At 44.1% G+C, this 15729-nt stretch overlaps 1 protein-coding gene across 4 annotated transcripts in view; it reads right to left on the reverse strand.

The window, feature by feature from the left end:
• NEURL1B (neuralized E3 ubiquitin protein ligase 1B) overlaps nt 1-15729 on the reverse strand; it is a 561907-nt gene that overhangs the window by 104501 nt on the left and 441677 nt on the right. The window lies entirely within an intron of this gene.

Raw genomic sequence — 15729 nt, forward strand, 5'->3', positions numbered from 1 at the left:
TGAGGCTCAGCGGGGGGCTGCACTGAGCCTGCGACACAGAGAGCAACATACAGAGCACACTCATGGCTTCATTACCGTGCATGTGGGAGCTGCCGCCTCTTGTCATCCCATTCTGGGGTCGCCTCCCATTCACTACCCGCTGTAATGGCCACACAAGTCAGATTCTACAATAAACTCAGTAAATTCTCCATCTGAGGCCCAATTCAATCACCGGTGTTGTATGGTTTTATCACTAACTGACCCTCAGGGGAGCTAATATTTTTGTCATATATCCATCATAGTCCTCAGGAGTAGGGATGCTCGGAAAAGTCCGCGGAATTATAAATTCCGTGATTCCGGCCGGAATTAGGGTTAATTCCGATTCCGGTAGTCAAATCGGAATTCCTATACCTCTCAAACGGAATTCCGCGGAAATTTTATAATTCCGACGGAATTTTCCGGAATAACACACAAAAAAAAATATCTCTCTCTCTCTCCTCCTCCTCCTCCTCCCATCCATCCATCCATCCATCCATCCATCCAATGCAGTAGGGAATTGCAGATTTTCAAAACAGCTTATATACCATAGCTGGGATTTGAACCCAGAACCTAGTGTGTAGTAGGTATCTGTCTTACCCTCTAGACCATGACCCACACTACATGGAAGTAGGTATCTGTCTTACCCACTAGTAAGGCTGAGGCTGGAGAAGCTGCAGCCTCAGGGCGCAGTGTAGGAGGGGGTGCACAATTCATTCAGCTGTCATTCCCAATTGTGTTTGAAGCAGAAAGAAATAAGAAAAGGTGATACATGGCAGCGACAAGCCAGATAAGTAGAGATTAAGGTGTTGGGGGTGGGGGGGGGGGGGCCCTGGGGCACCTCTTAGTGTAATAGCAATCAGTGTGTGACAGCTGGGGTGGGAGGGATGGGGGGGGCGCACTTTGCTGTCTCAGCCTTGGGTGCTGAAGGACCTTGTCCCACCTCTGACCACACTACATGCTAAAGCCTGGCCCTGAGTGTGGTTGATGGTCTAGAGCAGTGGTCCTCAAACTAAGGCCCGCGGGCCGAATGTGGCCCCCTAAGGCTTTCTTACCGGCCCCCCCACACAGAAAATGTATTGCTTATAAATGCAGTCAGCTACATCTTTAAATATTGGTGGTCCACATATGGAATAGCAGTGCAGCACCCCCCCATCCACATGGAAGCCAGAAAGCAGAAATTTTGCTGGTTTCCAATCAAATTCCACATCAGGTGACACTGCTGTCAAATTGGCTTGCAGATTGTCACCTGGGTATGCTTCACTGTCTGGTCCGCAAAGACTTCTACATCATTTTATGTTTACTCCGGCCCACCAGCGGTCTGAAGTATGTTGACCCGGCCCTCAACCCAAAATGTTTGGGGACCCCTGGTCTAGAGGGTAAGACAGATACCTACTACACACTAGGTCCTGGGTTCAAATCCCAGCTATGGTATATAAATAAGCATGCTTTTCAAAAAGAGAGAGAGAGAGAGAGAGAGAGAGAGAGAGAGAGAGAGAGGAGAGGAGAGAGAGATGAGAGAGAGAGAGAGAGAGAGAGATGAGAGAGAGATGAGAGAGAGAGAGAGAGAGAGAGAGAGAGAGAGACGAGAGAGAGAGAGAGAGAGAGAGAGAGAGAGATTTTAAAATTTTCCGCGGAACTGACTCGGTATATACCGTCGGAATGGAACGGTAACGGAATTTCTATATGTCGGAATGCGGAATTGTGCCGGAAACGGAAATCGGCTATTCCGACCATGCCTGCTCAGGAGCAGTCTGCAGAGTACCGTACAAACGTGTCAGTAGCCCAAGAGGCTAGCAATGCTTGTCACTACAGAGCAAGGGACTACACATGGCACTTGAAGGAGTGATTTACAGCAGGTAAGGTAAGTAGGAGGGACAATGCACTTGGGCACTTCAGCACAAGTACTCCTTTGTGGGTCATCCCTGGCCTGCGCCAACAGACCTTTCTGTGTAAGCCAAAATATAATTAGATGGGCTAACCCAGCAGCACTTTCCCCCCAAAATACACATAATGTGGCAGGGCTTTTCAGCCAATATATAATTGGCTGAATTTGACAGCATTTCTTTCTACAAAATACAAATAATGTGGCAGCAATCCCCCAAGATATACATAATTAGGCAGTGTTTCTCCCCCGCCCCCCCCCCCCCCAAATACACATAATATACCTTTCCCAACAAAATACACATATTTAGACAGTGGTTTCCGCCAAAATGCACAGAGTTAGGCAGCAGCTGCCTCCCTATAAAAACATTTAAAAAAAAAAACAGGTGGGTTTGTGAAATCATAGTAGGACACAGAGGCACCTGCCTCTGTGTCCTTTCAGTGTGCCTCCAGTAACCCCCCCCCCCCCCCCCCCCCCCCCCCATCCCATGGGCTCTGCTTTTACCCATTGCAAAAATGAAAGGACACAGAGGCAGGCAGGTGATTGTATACAGAACATGCGTTTGTGTCCTAATATGATTTCACAAACCCACCTCGGGTTCTCTTTAAGGCAGCATTTCCACCCTTAAAAACACATTAGGCATTTCTCCCATGAAACATAATTGGCAGAGTTCCCCTTTAAATCTTCCAGTTAGTGCCCCTGGTGTCAGTGGTGGCACCTGAAAATAAAACCTGGCAGGTGACTCCCTCCTGTCCTCCAATGCTGCCCCCAACTTCATTGCAGCAGCTGTGGCTGCAAACCTCCTGAACTGTCAAAAGGCAAGGTTGGGTTTACAGGAAAATGGTGTCCAGAGCCCTCCACTAGAGACACAAATAGACAGAAGTGCTGGGCTGCGGATGCCATTTTCTTGTAGCCCTTGTGCTGGACTGCCACGGAGACTCCTGCAGCTGTGGAAATGGTGAGCTGTGGCTGGTGAACTGGCACGGTGTCCACCAGATACTTCACCTATACAGCTGGGGACGAGATCCACCATTCACTCTGCGGCCCCTGGGAGACCTTCGGACAGGTGCCAATGTACCCCAAGTTAAGAAACACCATACTAGGGGGCCAGGCAGGTGTTGGATGTCACTACTAGATCATTCCACAAGTCCAGGGGCTCCTGTATGCTCAGTCCAGTGTGTGTATATAGCTTATGACAAAATTTGGGTGAATGTTGGGTGAAAGAAGGGAGAAAACTGGAGTGCCCAGAGTAAGCCCCTCACAGACTGAGAACATACAATCTCTATTGTAACAGTGTCCTGGCCTAGATTTGAGCTTGGGACACAGCGCCAAAACAGCTAAGTTGGGTGCAAGTGACAACCATAGAAGGGATTTGGGAGCCACCAAGGTTGTATTGCGAATTAGGAGTGTGGCACTCACTGACTAGTTTTGCGCCAGCAAAAGCCGGAGCCCAAATTCCGATAAAAGCAGGGTCATTTGGCCACCAGCAATAGCTGGAGCCTGAATTACGTGGGCAGATAAATAATTAGGAAATCAGTAGGGGATTAGATTTGACAATAGGCAAAGAGTAGAGTTAGGGCAGGGTGAGCAGTCTTTCATCTTCACTCTGTGCACAAATTTACTGGCACCATTTTTAAATGTATGCCCCAGCGCTGCTAGGTGAGACCGGTATGTGTTCTGCCATCTACTACACCACTGGGCTGCCCATAATATTGCCTGCATCATGATTTTCAACACTTGAATCAATATCTGGGCGATTCTAAAGGTGGTCATACACTAGTAGATGGCCACCACCTGACTTGACCAAAATAAAGATCCCTCTCTGAATGAAATCTGATCTGAGAGGGATTTATTTCCACCCACACATTGCAAACAGATTCTTAATAGATTCAGCATAAAATCTATTAAACTCCCTGACGTTTAATTTCCCCAGGATTTCTGTGCAAAAAGTGATCTAATTCATTTTCATAACCTTCTTTTCCTGTAACTTGCCAACATATGTCCAGCAAGGGTCTAGTATACAGTGCAGGAGAGTATTGACCTATATGCACGTCAATACTGTTCACAGCATATTGATCTATATTATGGAACGCTGCATAGAATTGTCCCCCCAGAGCCGAGAGTGACAGACCCACCCCAGTTAATAGTACTCCACCGGTTGCCCCATTAACTGCAGAGTACTAACAGTGTCATGAACACACCTGTCCAGCTGGCCAGCTCCCACCTATGACCTTCCATCTCCATCCCCAGGGTTGCATGCTCCCACCTAACACATGCCAGTTCTTGGGACAGAGACGCCGCAGGGACAAAAAAACAGGAGGGAGCACGTCGGACAAGTGAGTTCGCTCCATGGCCGCCAGAACTTTGCAGTGAAACGGCCATAGCGGAGCACTATTAACTTGTTGGGAGACCTGCGGGAGGGGAATGCTTGCTCTGGGACCTTGGGCAAATACCCGGTTTTGCCACAATCGGCAGCAGTCTATCTACCGCTATGCCTCTGCCCCACCATTATGATCGAGCACACATGTAGCGTCATCTATCTCGTTCAGATTTGATCAGAAAATTGATCAGTATATGGGCATCTTAACTAACCTATATCATGAAAATTGTTGGTTAAAGTGTTAAGAGGTGGTTTTCGGCCATATTGGAGTATTACTTGTATTGCTTTTGCTGAGCATTCTTCAGTGCTGTACATCTATTTTTCCTACTGCTTTACTATAAGACCCATTCCATAAGTGCAACTGCAGGAGGTGATTTCACTGCCTGTCAGCTGCTTACATGCACTGGCTGGGACACTGCATCTGCACATGGTCCTGCTCAGAAGTGACATGAGGTGGTATATTGCTGCAAGCTACCCACACTGAGTGTCAAATGCTGACATTCCTGGGGCTCCAAACACCATTCTACTGAATTAAATAGCAGCCGGTAGGCACTCAGTGAGTGGCAGGTGGGGAGCTGAACTTGCTAGTGTGAATGAGGCCTAACACTTTTTGTTATTAACTGGTTCCCAACCGCTGCAAAGTATATCTACGCCCCTGTGGACTTCACATCAGCATCAGGGGCATAGATATGCATATTTATTTACCTTACCGTTCTCGATCGCCACGCCCGCTTCTGTTTTGTTTCCATCGCAATACCACCGTTCCGCGATCAGTGAATGGGAACAACTTGTTCCCAAACCCGATCACAGTGCCCGGGATGAATGAAAGTCTACATCAGCGAGACGCTCGCATTCATTAAAGAGACTCTGAAGCGAGAATAAATCTCGCTTCAGAGCTCATAGTTAGCAGGGGCATGTGTGCCCCTGCTAAAACGCCGCCATCCCGCGGGCTAAACGGGGGTCCCTTCACCCGCAAACCCACCCCCGCAAACCTTGGTCGTAGACTTGGTCGTAAATCTTTTCCTGGAGGCAGCCCTGCCTCTAGTCGCGTCTATCAGACGCGCATCGCCACCTCTCCCCCGCCCCTCTCAGTGAAGGAAGACTGAGAGGGGCGGGGGAGAGGCGGAGATACGCGTCTGACAGACGCGCGTGGGGCAGGGCTGCGGCGGGTTAGCCCTGCCCCAATGCGGAATCGCTCCCCCCGCTGTACGTTGGGGATTTGGGGGTGAAGGGACCCCCGTTAAGCCGCGGGATAGCGGCGTTTTAGCAGGGGCACACATGCCCCTGCTATCTATGAGGTCTGAAGCGAGATTTATTCTCACTTCAGACTCTCTTTTACAAAGTGAGATACACTTACTACTTCCCATGTGCTGTTTACAGTACACGGGAGCTAAGTGTGGTAGCATCTTGTGGCCCAAAAAGTAAAAATGCACCCAAGTACACTTATATGTGGAAAATATATTTTTATACATTTTTAACCCTTACATCCCTACCTTATAGTTACCAAAATAAAATACTTGTAAAAAATAAAATAAAAAATACACCATTTAAAAAAAAAAAACCCTGGGGAAAAAAGAACTGTGGTTGGGAAGTGGTTAACTACTAAACGACAGCTCCACTCCACTCCCATCATCAGTCTCCCAGCACTAGGAGAGGGGTACAGATCCATGTGAAGGCCGAGAGGCTTACCTCCACCTAAGTGGCCAGGACAGGTGGGGGTAAAAACCTCCACAAATGGTGACAGCCCATAGTGACCTATTGGAATTTTGTAATCCTCAGTGGTCTTAAAATCACAATTAAAGCGCCCTCGTGAAGCCCATCTGCGATCCCACTGCCACTTTAATACTGAAAAGTAGCCCTTTGCATAAGCGGCTGTAAATCTCTCAACAGGCCTCCCCATTGAGCTGTTCATCTGGATCAATGAAAGATCCTCCTAATGGTGCCCATATATGGTGCAATAAAACATTTGATTTTCCCATAGATTCAACCAAAACATTAGAATCGAATGAAAGTTGAAAATATTTTTTTTTCATTCAAGAAAAACAATTATCCCGTTATTTTGATGTTGGAGAAAGGTTTTGATAAAATATTCAAAAAATATTTATATTCAATCATTTTTCCCATATTTTCTGATAAATTGAGTGTTTGTGTATGGTACCTTGAAAAACAACTATGCCATTTTTTTAGATCTAGCAGAATTGAAAGAAATTATCTAACTGAAAAAAAAAAGAAAAAATTGGACCATGTATGAGCACCATAAGGATTGTCATGTCAGTTCAGTAAATCAATGAGAACTCTTGGCTACAAAGTCAAAGATGCTTAATGTTGGGGCTCCTCTCTCGCTGCATCTCCTACTACGCTGAACTTGTCTAGATTGTAAGCTTGCAAGGGCAGGGTTCTTATCCTTTTGTGTCTTGTAAAATGCTGTACATTTTTCAACCACCATACAATTGTCAGCGTAAATTATATTGTCTTCCACCTCTAGATTATGGAGCAATATCTGCATTGTCATTTATACCAATGTCTGCATATTAAGCATATCTATATAAAAGTGTGTGTGTGTGTGAAAACAGACAATAATATCTTCTGGGGTCTCGCCAATAATATTTCACCCATCAACATCAAAGTTGCCATTATTACAGTAATAAAGCTAGAGTTCCCACTCTTGGCACAGTTGATCACTTGGTAACCGAGGTTAAACATTCAGGAAGAGTGGGTGGTGCATAAAACAGCCCCCCCCCCCCTCCCCAAGCAGTTCACATAAAATACAAAAGCAGAATGACAGTTGCCATGTCACAGGAGGCTTAGTGGCTACTGTTGTGTTACAGAATATCCAGAGACCACTGCTAGGCCACATGACAATGAGTCACTACTGATCTGTAGCAGGACACCAAAAGCACCGCCATATCATAGAGGTCTCGTATCAGGAGGCTAAATGATTTCTGCTGTGTATATAATAGTAATTTATACTGGATAAAAAACAAACATGTAGAGACAGTGCAAACTGAGGAGCACTAGGAAATACTGTGAACAAAACGAGAAAAGATGAGAGGGGGCAGAAACATTAAGAAACGGTACATACAACCTCTGTCGGCTTTCTACTTTGAAGTAACATTATCTACGTTCCTTGACTACCCACAGCCTGCCTTTATGTCATGCCCTAGTGCTGATCAAATAGAAAGATATTATTCAAATTATGATTTAAGCATCTGACTAATACCAAATGTCTGTATCAAGCATAAAGCATAGTTTGCGTCAGACTTGCACAAACCACACAAGATAACTACGGTTTCCTATTTCTATGGAGAAGAGATAGAATCGCTTCCTCTGCTCACTTTGTATTGTCCCCAACAGATTATAGAGGACCTCAGCAGTCAGCAAGTGCTGTTCTTGCCAGCTTATAGTGCTAGTTGCAGTTTCATAAACTCTAATGAAGTGCAGGTTGCCTACCTGTGATGCAAATACACAAAAACAACAAAAAAAACAGTATATGCTGCTCAAAACTTCACTTTATTTGAAATATTAAAAAAAAAAAAAAAAAACACCCATTATTATAGAAATGTCAGAAATAAACTGACATTTGGAAAATATTGCAATTGCAATAAAAAGTGCTGCAACTGTTCAGGACAGAAAGAATCGCACTAGGAATATCATAACCCCCACTCAGATATCTGCCAATGTATTAGGGATAGGTGTCTTGGTAAACGCCTATATTCCATTCCTGTGAGGAGACCAATATAGATATTGTGTTAAGGTCAAAACCCTTCACAGAGGGTAGATAGGCGTGACCAATATGATCAAATAACACCAATAACAATATACAATATATTAGAGGCAGCACATCTACACAGACTGGAGTACATCTGCCAAATGGCCAATCATTCGCTTGCCAATCTGTGTATGGTCAGAGATATCGGGGACGCCTTATCCAATTCCTGTGAGGAAACCAGTAGTTTAATAGTAAATTTAAGGTTATAAACACTCACAGAGGATAGATAGGTGTGACCAATATGATAAATTTACACTATTCATAGAATACATAGGAGCCACAACACTTAAGAGCATGACAACAAAACCGCCATAATTATTTGCATACATTGTATAGCCAGAGCCATACACAAAATTGGACTGATGTGAGATTGCCACAATTTTACAGTCTGAGCTAAAGGGAATAGCCAGCTTGTAATAGCACTAGGATTGTATAGCATCCAGTAGTATCAAACACGAATGAATTGGCCTGTAGTTTGTATACATTGCCACAGCGTTATTAGGTAGCAATTGTTGCCTCAATTGATTCAGCAGTGGGGCGTAGCAAAGTCCTGCATCAGGTATTATGATCTATACAGTTGATACAATCTCAATTGTCACAAATTACCCATAAAGAGCTATAGCCAGCAACTTTCCATATAAGGAAATTCTCAGCCAGCTGCATACAAACAGTCAGCGCAGGCACAGGGTTAGTCGACGCATTGTTGCCTTCAAAACATAAGGCGTAGACTAGTGCTTAGTCCTTTTATCACACATAGGATATTAGATGAGCCTCAGTGATTGGAGCACAAGTATATCCGTTGAGATCAGGTGTGGACACAGAAACAAGTGCTCAGCAGAGATAGAGCAATACACCAAGCGCATCACAGGGAGCCCTGTATAGCAGTCCCATAGCGATATAACACAAGCAGTAGAATCAATGCTGGTGGTCTTTGCACATTGGTCGTATGAGCGCATACAGTTCCAAATGGTATAGAAAACGGAGAACATTTATCTAATGCGCAGGCTGTAGGTGCTGAGTTGTAAAGGCTGCCGCGAAAGGCGGCTAATTGGCGGCCTTTGCACACAAGTCATATAACCACATAAAGTTCCAGATGGGGTAAAAATACTGAAGACGCTTATATTGTCTGATGCGCAGGCTGTGAGTGCTGAGCTGTGGAGGCTTCCGTGTAAGGCGGCTGATTGGTGGCTCTATTGAGGCAGAGTGTGAGAGTTCTCTCAATATGGCAATGGCAGCAGCATGCGGCGGCTCCCAGCATAGAGTAGAGCGTAGCGTGACATCTACGCGTTTTGCCCCGCTCACTGGAGCTTCATCCAAACCTGTGATACCTAATGCCTACCTGTGATACCTGCAGCTGCCCACTACAGATATTCACAGCTCGTCTTGCTACTCGCTTCAGCATCAGCAGATCCATCATAAGGGGTCTCCAGCAGGAAGGCTTCTGACAGTACTTTAAAGAGACTCCGTAATAAAAATTGCATCCTGTTTTTTATCATCCTACAAGTTCCAAAAGCTATTCTAATGTGTTCTGGCTTACTACAGCACTTTCTACTAGAACAGTCTCTGTAATAAATCAATGTATCTTTCCCCTGTCAGACTTGTCGGTCTGTGTCTGGAAGGCTGCCAAGTTCTTCAGTGTTGTGGTTCTGTGATGAATCTCCCCCCTCCAGGCACCTCTCTGCACACTGCCTGTGTGTTATTTAGATTATGGCAGATTCTCTCTTCTCTCTTATCTTTTACAAGCTGGATAAATCGTCCTCTGAGCTGGCTGGGCTTTCACATACTGAGGATTACAGACAAGGGCAAAGCTGTTTGCAAGAAGAAAAGAGCAGCCTGAAACTTCAGTGCATGAGAGCAGAAGGGGGAAAGAAACACACAAATGATCTCTTGAGACACAAAAGGAAGGGTGTATACAGCCTGCTTGTGTATGGATGTATTTTCTATGTATTTTCTATGTATTTTCTATAAACTACTTCCTGTTTTGGTGGCCATTTTGTTTGTTTATAAACAAAGTTTTTAAAACAGTTTTTAACCACTTTTAATACGGCGGGGAGCGGCGAAATTGTGACAGAGGGTATTAGGAGATGTCCCCTAACGCACTGGTATGTTTACTTTTGTGCGATTTTAACAATACAGATTCTCTTTAAGCTCAAGGTCTTGCTGATAGAATTGATATTCTACTACTGGATTTCTGACAACCCTTTCATCTGCATTTTCAGCATCTCTCTCCAAATGTTTGGCCTTCTTCAACCCTTACTCTTCTTTTTCCTAATGAAAGAGATCCTAATCTGCCCCCTAAAAACCTAACCTGCTCGCCAACATATACCGTAATCCTTTTCAATGCTTAATCCTAACCCAATGTAAAATCATTCCTCACACCTAAAGCTAACCCCGTCACAACATAATTCCCATCCTAATGCCTAATGTTATACTTCCCTCTGCCTAATATAAACAAGTTTGCTTTCTTAAAACAGAAAGAATTTGCGATAATTCAGGTTGGAGTGAGCTTGAGATGTCTCCCAGTGCATCACTGCTAAACATATATTCAGCAGTGATGCACTGGGAGACATCTCAAGCTCACTCCAACCTGAATTATCACAGATTCTTTCTGTTTTAAGAAAGCAAACTTGTTTCTCTTAGCATTTTAGTAAGGGGGCTTTTAGGACCATTGTAGCCCCTCACACACTCCAATGAGTTCTGGTTCACCATGAGCTTGCTGGTTAGTCTGTACCTAATATAAGCCACTTCCTGATGCCTAGTCCCAACCTTTATAACCACTGCCTGATCCCCAACTCTAATTTTCTTGATACCTCCCCCCACCATATCCCTGACCCAACCAAACGCATTCTCAACCTTGTTATAGTGCTGAAATTTCAGGTGGCATGTTCAAGTCAGCCTCTTGAGGGTAGGTAAGATCTGTAATGTAGGTATCACAGGTACCCAACCTGCACTTAGAGTTTATGAAACTGCAACTGCTGTCACTTTAAGCTGACAAGAAAAGCAATATGCTCACTACTAATGTCCTCTGTAATCTGTTACTCAGCTGAGGGGACAATGCAGAGTGAGAGGAGGAAGTAATTCTATCTCTTCTGCTTAGAAACAGGAAATAGTTGGATAGAGTCTGCTCCTTGTGAAGGAAGCAATATTGGGAACAGGAGCCCTGGGCCATAAAAATGAAGGCAGAATAATACAGTGCAGACATGCTCAGCCTGGACATTATACATCCCACAAGGCACACTTGCTCATACCCCATTCCTCTGGATGCAGGCATCTGGGCATGTCAGTATTTGAAGGTACAGGTGCACCATCCCCTGAGATGTGCGCAAATCTTCAACCAAATTCTGTTTTACTGCTCCAACTCACAAACTGTCCACCACCAACCACCCAAGGCCACATCATAGTGGTGCAAGCTGCTTGGTATATACTTACACCCCTTGACATCAGAGAGAAGCTGGTCAATAATCTAAACAACTCTGACACAGAACCTATAGAAAAGAGCCGCTCTTTGAGCACATAAAGGATAAGTGTACAGATAAAATACACTGTTTAGATGTCCACAGCAAATCCCCCCCACCCCAATCACACACTTCACACCTTATCCCAAAGGCTCCCAAGTACCTGTTGCTGCCCGGTCCCATCATCAGAAATTTAGGCCCTAATTTCTGTGATTCTGCCCTCCTCAGGCTGTGCTGCGTATTGCATCAGATAGGATGAGCATGCTCGATCTGCACTGTCAGACGTACAATAGTACATTCACAGCGTATCCTGTGCCGATATATGCTTTGCCCATTACAGTGTCCATTGCCTCGTTCACCCTATGCACTACCATTGCGCATTATGCCAGTTGGGTTTGCCACTGCGCCTTTGCACAAATGCCCCAATATCAATGGGAGCCCCAGGCAAAAGCACAACCAACTGCTGAAGCTCCCCATTGGTTTTAAACAGACCAACATGAAGGTGACAGAAGAAGGCAAAGGATCATAAGAAAGCACATTAACATATATGGCAAAAAGCCAAATGATGGACACTGTTAATTCCCATAGGTCTTCATTGTTTCTGTCAGCAATGGCAGGCTATGGTGTGTCCAAAAAAGTTGTGCATGCTGTGAGTTTGCGATCCAACACTAACAATTGGAGCGCACACCAAACAGAATGGACATGTTGGAACACATCTGAACAGATCCCAGGTTTAACATAGGATATGTGGCATGTCAGTAGTGGTCCATTTCCTTGAATTGGACAGTTTTCTGGTCTCTGACTTTTTTTAAGCCTCACAACTGTATACAAGTCTGGGTCAGCACTTGTTCTGAACTGCAGTTACATTACATTAAAAACGTTACGTTACATTAAAAACGCGTGCGAAAACAGTCAAGTGTGTTCCCTGCCTCTGTGGTTCACAGAGGTTCTCATTGTGGGAAATAACAGCTTTTTCCAACTGCCAAGCAAGCAGCTCTCTGGGCCAGATTTATCAAAGCATTACCGACAGTTTTTTCTTCCAAAACTGTTCTAACTAGCAGAAGAACAGTTCTGCATGATAGTAAGAAACTTCTCAAAGCCTATGTAATAGCTGCAGTTTAGCGTGGATTTCTAGAGCTACACTACAGTTAAGAAAAGGGCAAATCCATTCCTTAACTGCTGCAGATTAAGAAGTGCTCATTAGCAGTTCTACAGATAGTGCAGGCTAGATGTGATTTGTGAAGGGCTCCTCCCCCCTCACTCAGAGCTTGCTGACAGCAGGTGTGTTGGTTACCTCAGCAACAGCAATTCCCCTCACACACTGCACTGCCTGAGAGACCTTCCTAGCTCCTTCTATTCCTTACAGTTTAAGAAGGAATCTGCACTATCTAGTGATTTCTTAGGATGTCTGAGACAGTTCTGCACGGATTTCTAAAAACCTACTAATATTTTGTCTCAGACACTCTTGATAAATCTAGCCCTCTGTGTGCATATACTTCAGACAGTGGTGGGAAATGAGCAACCGGGACGCGTATGGGTGCGCATTGCGGGGGGTAGCGGCTATGACCTAGAGCGGTTTTTTAACAGGCGGGCCTTTTTACTAGTGATAATATATTTGCATAAATTATGAATGCACATACGTTTGCGTATTACTCATCTATACTTTTTGCCAAAAATATACTGAAAATACTTGGCTGGCAAGCCACAATTCCTGGGCTACATTAGTCACAGGAAACACCCTTGATAGCCAATTAGTTTCAATGAAAACAAATGTATTGCCTATTGGCTATTTATTTTGTATTTACATAGCACTGTCATCTTCTGCAGTGCTTTACAGAGTACATAGTCATGTCACTAACCATCCCTAAGAGGGGCTCACAACCTATTCCTTACCATAGTCCATCATAGTCCAAGGCCAATTTTCAGGGGAGAAGTCAATTAATGTATGTTTGTTTCTAGGTCCCCTTCAAAGCACCATAATCCCAGAGGGATGAGAAAGGAGAAATGAGGTTAAGCCCCTATGGAAGAGATTGAAGATAACTCTAGACTTGTGTGACTTACTGTGACCGGTCATACTCCCACCATATGGGTGAACCCACCCCAAGGGAGGTGTTCAGCAACATAACATTGTATCCATTGGCACCCTCTCCCTCTCAGTTATGAAATTAATCCCATGAAATTGATTGGGACCCACTTCCAACTGGTAGAATCACCTCTAAAGAATGAGAGAGTCTCAAAGTGGTTGCTTCGATGCTCCTCAACCTACAACTAGTCAACAAGATGGAAAATGGGACAATACCATATAGCTCGGCACAAAAAAAAAAAGAGGAAGGGGGCTTATTTGGAAGAGATGCTTGTACAGTTTCTAGATAGCAACCAGGTTGTCAAATACTAGCTCCTTGCTGCCAAAAGAGTTTGAATTGTTTTCTCAGCACAGAACAGATCACTTGACCCCACCGACCTCTTCCTTCTTCTGAGATCTTAACTTTTTGTGACCAGCACTGCAGCTGCCCTTTTCCTTGATGCTCAAGCTGTAATAAAGCAGTTAACCCCTTCCACACCATCCCCAGTGTGTGTAAAAGCATTGTGTACCTCTCATCCCCAGCACTGCTAGAAATAATAAAAATAATTTTAAAAAAATTATAATTGTATTTATTTAATCCTTTAAATGCACTGAGTTGAATATGGAAAAGTTTTCATTTTTTGTACAAACGGAGCAGGGACAGGAAGATAAAACTAAGTTGAGCTGCAGCTGCAGTGCTGGTGTAAAAGTTACTCTCTCAGCAGCAAAGGGAGGAGGTGGGCAGAGTCAGCCATGTGCACACAGGAAAAGACTAGCTAGCGCAGCTCCCAGCTTTATCCTGGTTACTTCATATGCGTGATGATGGAGACGGGTTTGGACAGCTGACTGTTTAATAAAATTGTTGGCGCCTTACTAATTAAAGCAAATATACTAATCATATGCAGTATCAAAATGGGGAAGCTAAAATAGGAATTAAAAACACCTAAGTCAATCTTATCTGATAACCACAATTACGGCTGCTCCTGGCATTATTGTGGTGATTCTCAGATAATCATAGAAATTAAATTATGATGTAAGGCTGGTTGCCTGGCAAATGCAGAGTAAAACACACACACGCACACACCTATACGAGGTATACCCGTTTACTTCAGAAACACTGCTGTAAATATACAAACAGCTATTTGCTGGTATCTGCACATTGGGATTAGTGGATTTTATCCTTACTGTTACAGCATCTAGTTAGTGTGTTTTTAATATGATTTTGGAAATCTCCTTTTCAAAAGCATAACTATTTACTTCTGCCGTAATAAAATACACAACCAGACAACTGCTTGTTGGCACCTGCATAGCAGGAATTATGCAACATATCCTAACTGTCCTGTTCCTTTGGAATTTCACACACACACACACACACACACACACACACACACACACACACACACACACACACACACACACACACACACACACACACACACACAAGGAACATACAGAATAAGACATCCTAGATCTGAATGCAAATATTTTAATTAAATACTTCGTCCTTTACATAGTTGAATGTGCCGACAACAAAATCACACAAACATTATCAATAGAAATCAAATTTATCAACCTATGGAGGTCTGGATTTAGAGTCGCACTGAAAATTAAAGTGGAAAAAAAAAACGTGGTTAAAAAAAAAAGTGGAAAAAAAGCCCTACAGGCTGTTCCAACTGATGTATTGTCCTTAAAATGAACACAAGATGAGTTATATGGAGGCTGCCATATGTATTCCTTTTAAGCAATACCAGTTGCCTGGCTATCCTGCTGATCATCTGCCTCTTATTCTTTTAGCCAAAGCCCCTGAACAAGCATGCAGCAGATCAGGTGTTTTCGACAATATTGCAGGGCTGCCAGTCAACTGGTATTGTTTAAAAGGAAACAAATATGGCAGTCTCCATATCACTCTCACCTCAGATTCACTTTAAAACAAGACAAAAAAAATGAGGCTCAGTAGTGTGTGTGGCCTCCATGTGCCTGTATGACCTCCCTACAATGCCTGGGCATGCTCCTGATGAGGGGGATAATTGGTTTCCTGAGGGATCTCCTCCCAGCCCTGGACTAAAGCATCCACCAACTCCTAAACAGTCTGTGGTTCCAAGTGGCGTTGGTGGATAGAACGAGATATGATGTTCCAGATGTACTCAATTGGATTCAGGTGTG

The sequence above is a fragment of the Hyperolius riggenbachi genome, chromosome 3 (genome assembly GCF_040937935.1).
Source record: "Hyperolius riggenbachi isolate aHypRig1 chromosome 3, aHypRig1.pri, whole genome shotgun sequence".
Lineage (NCBI taxonomy): Eukaryota > Metazoa > Chordata > Amphibia > Anura > Hyperoliidae > Hyperolius > Hyperolius riggenbachi.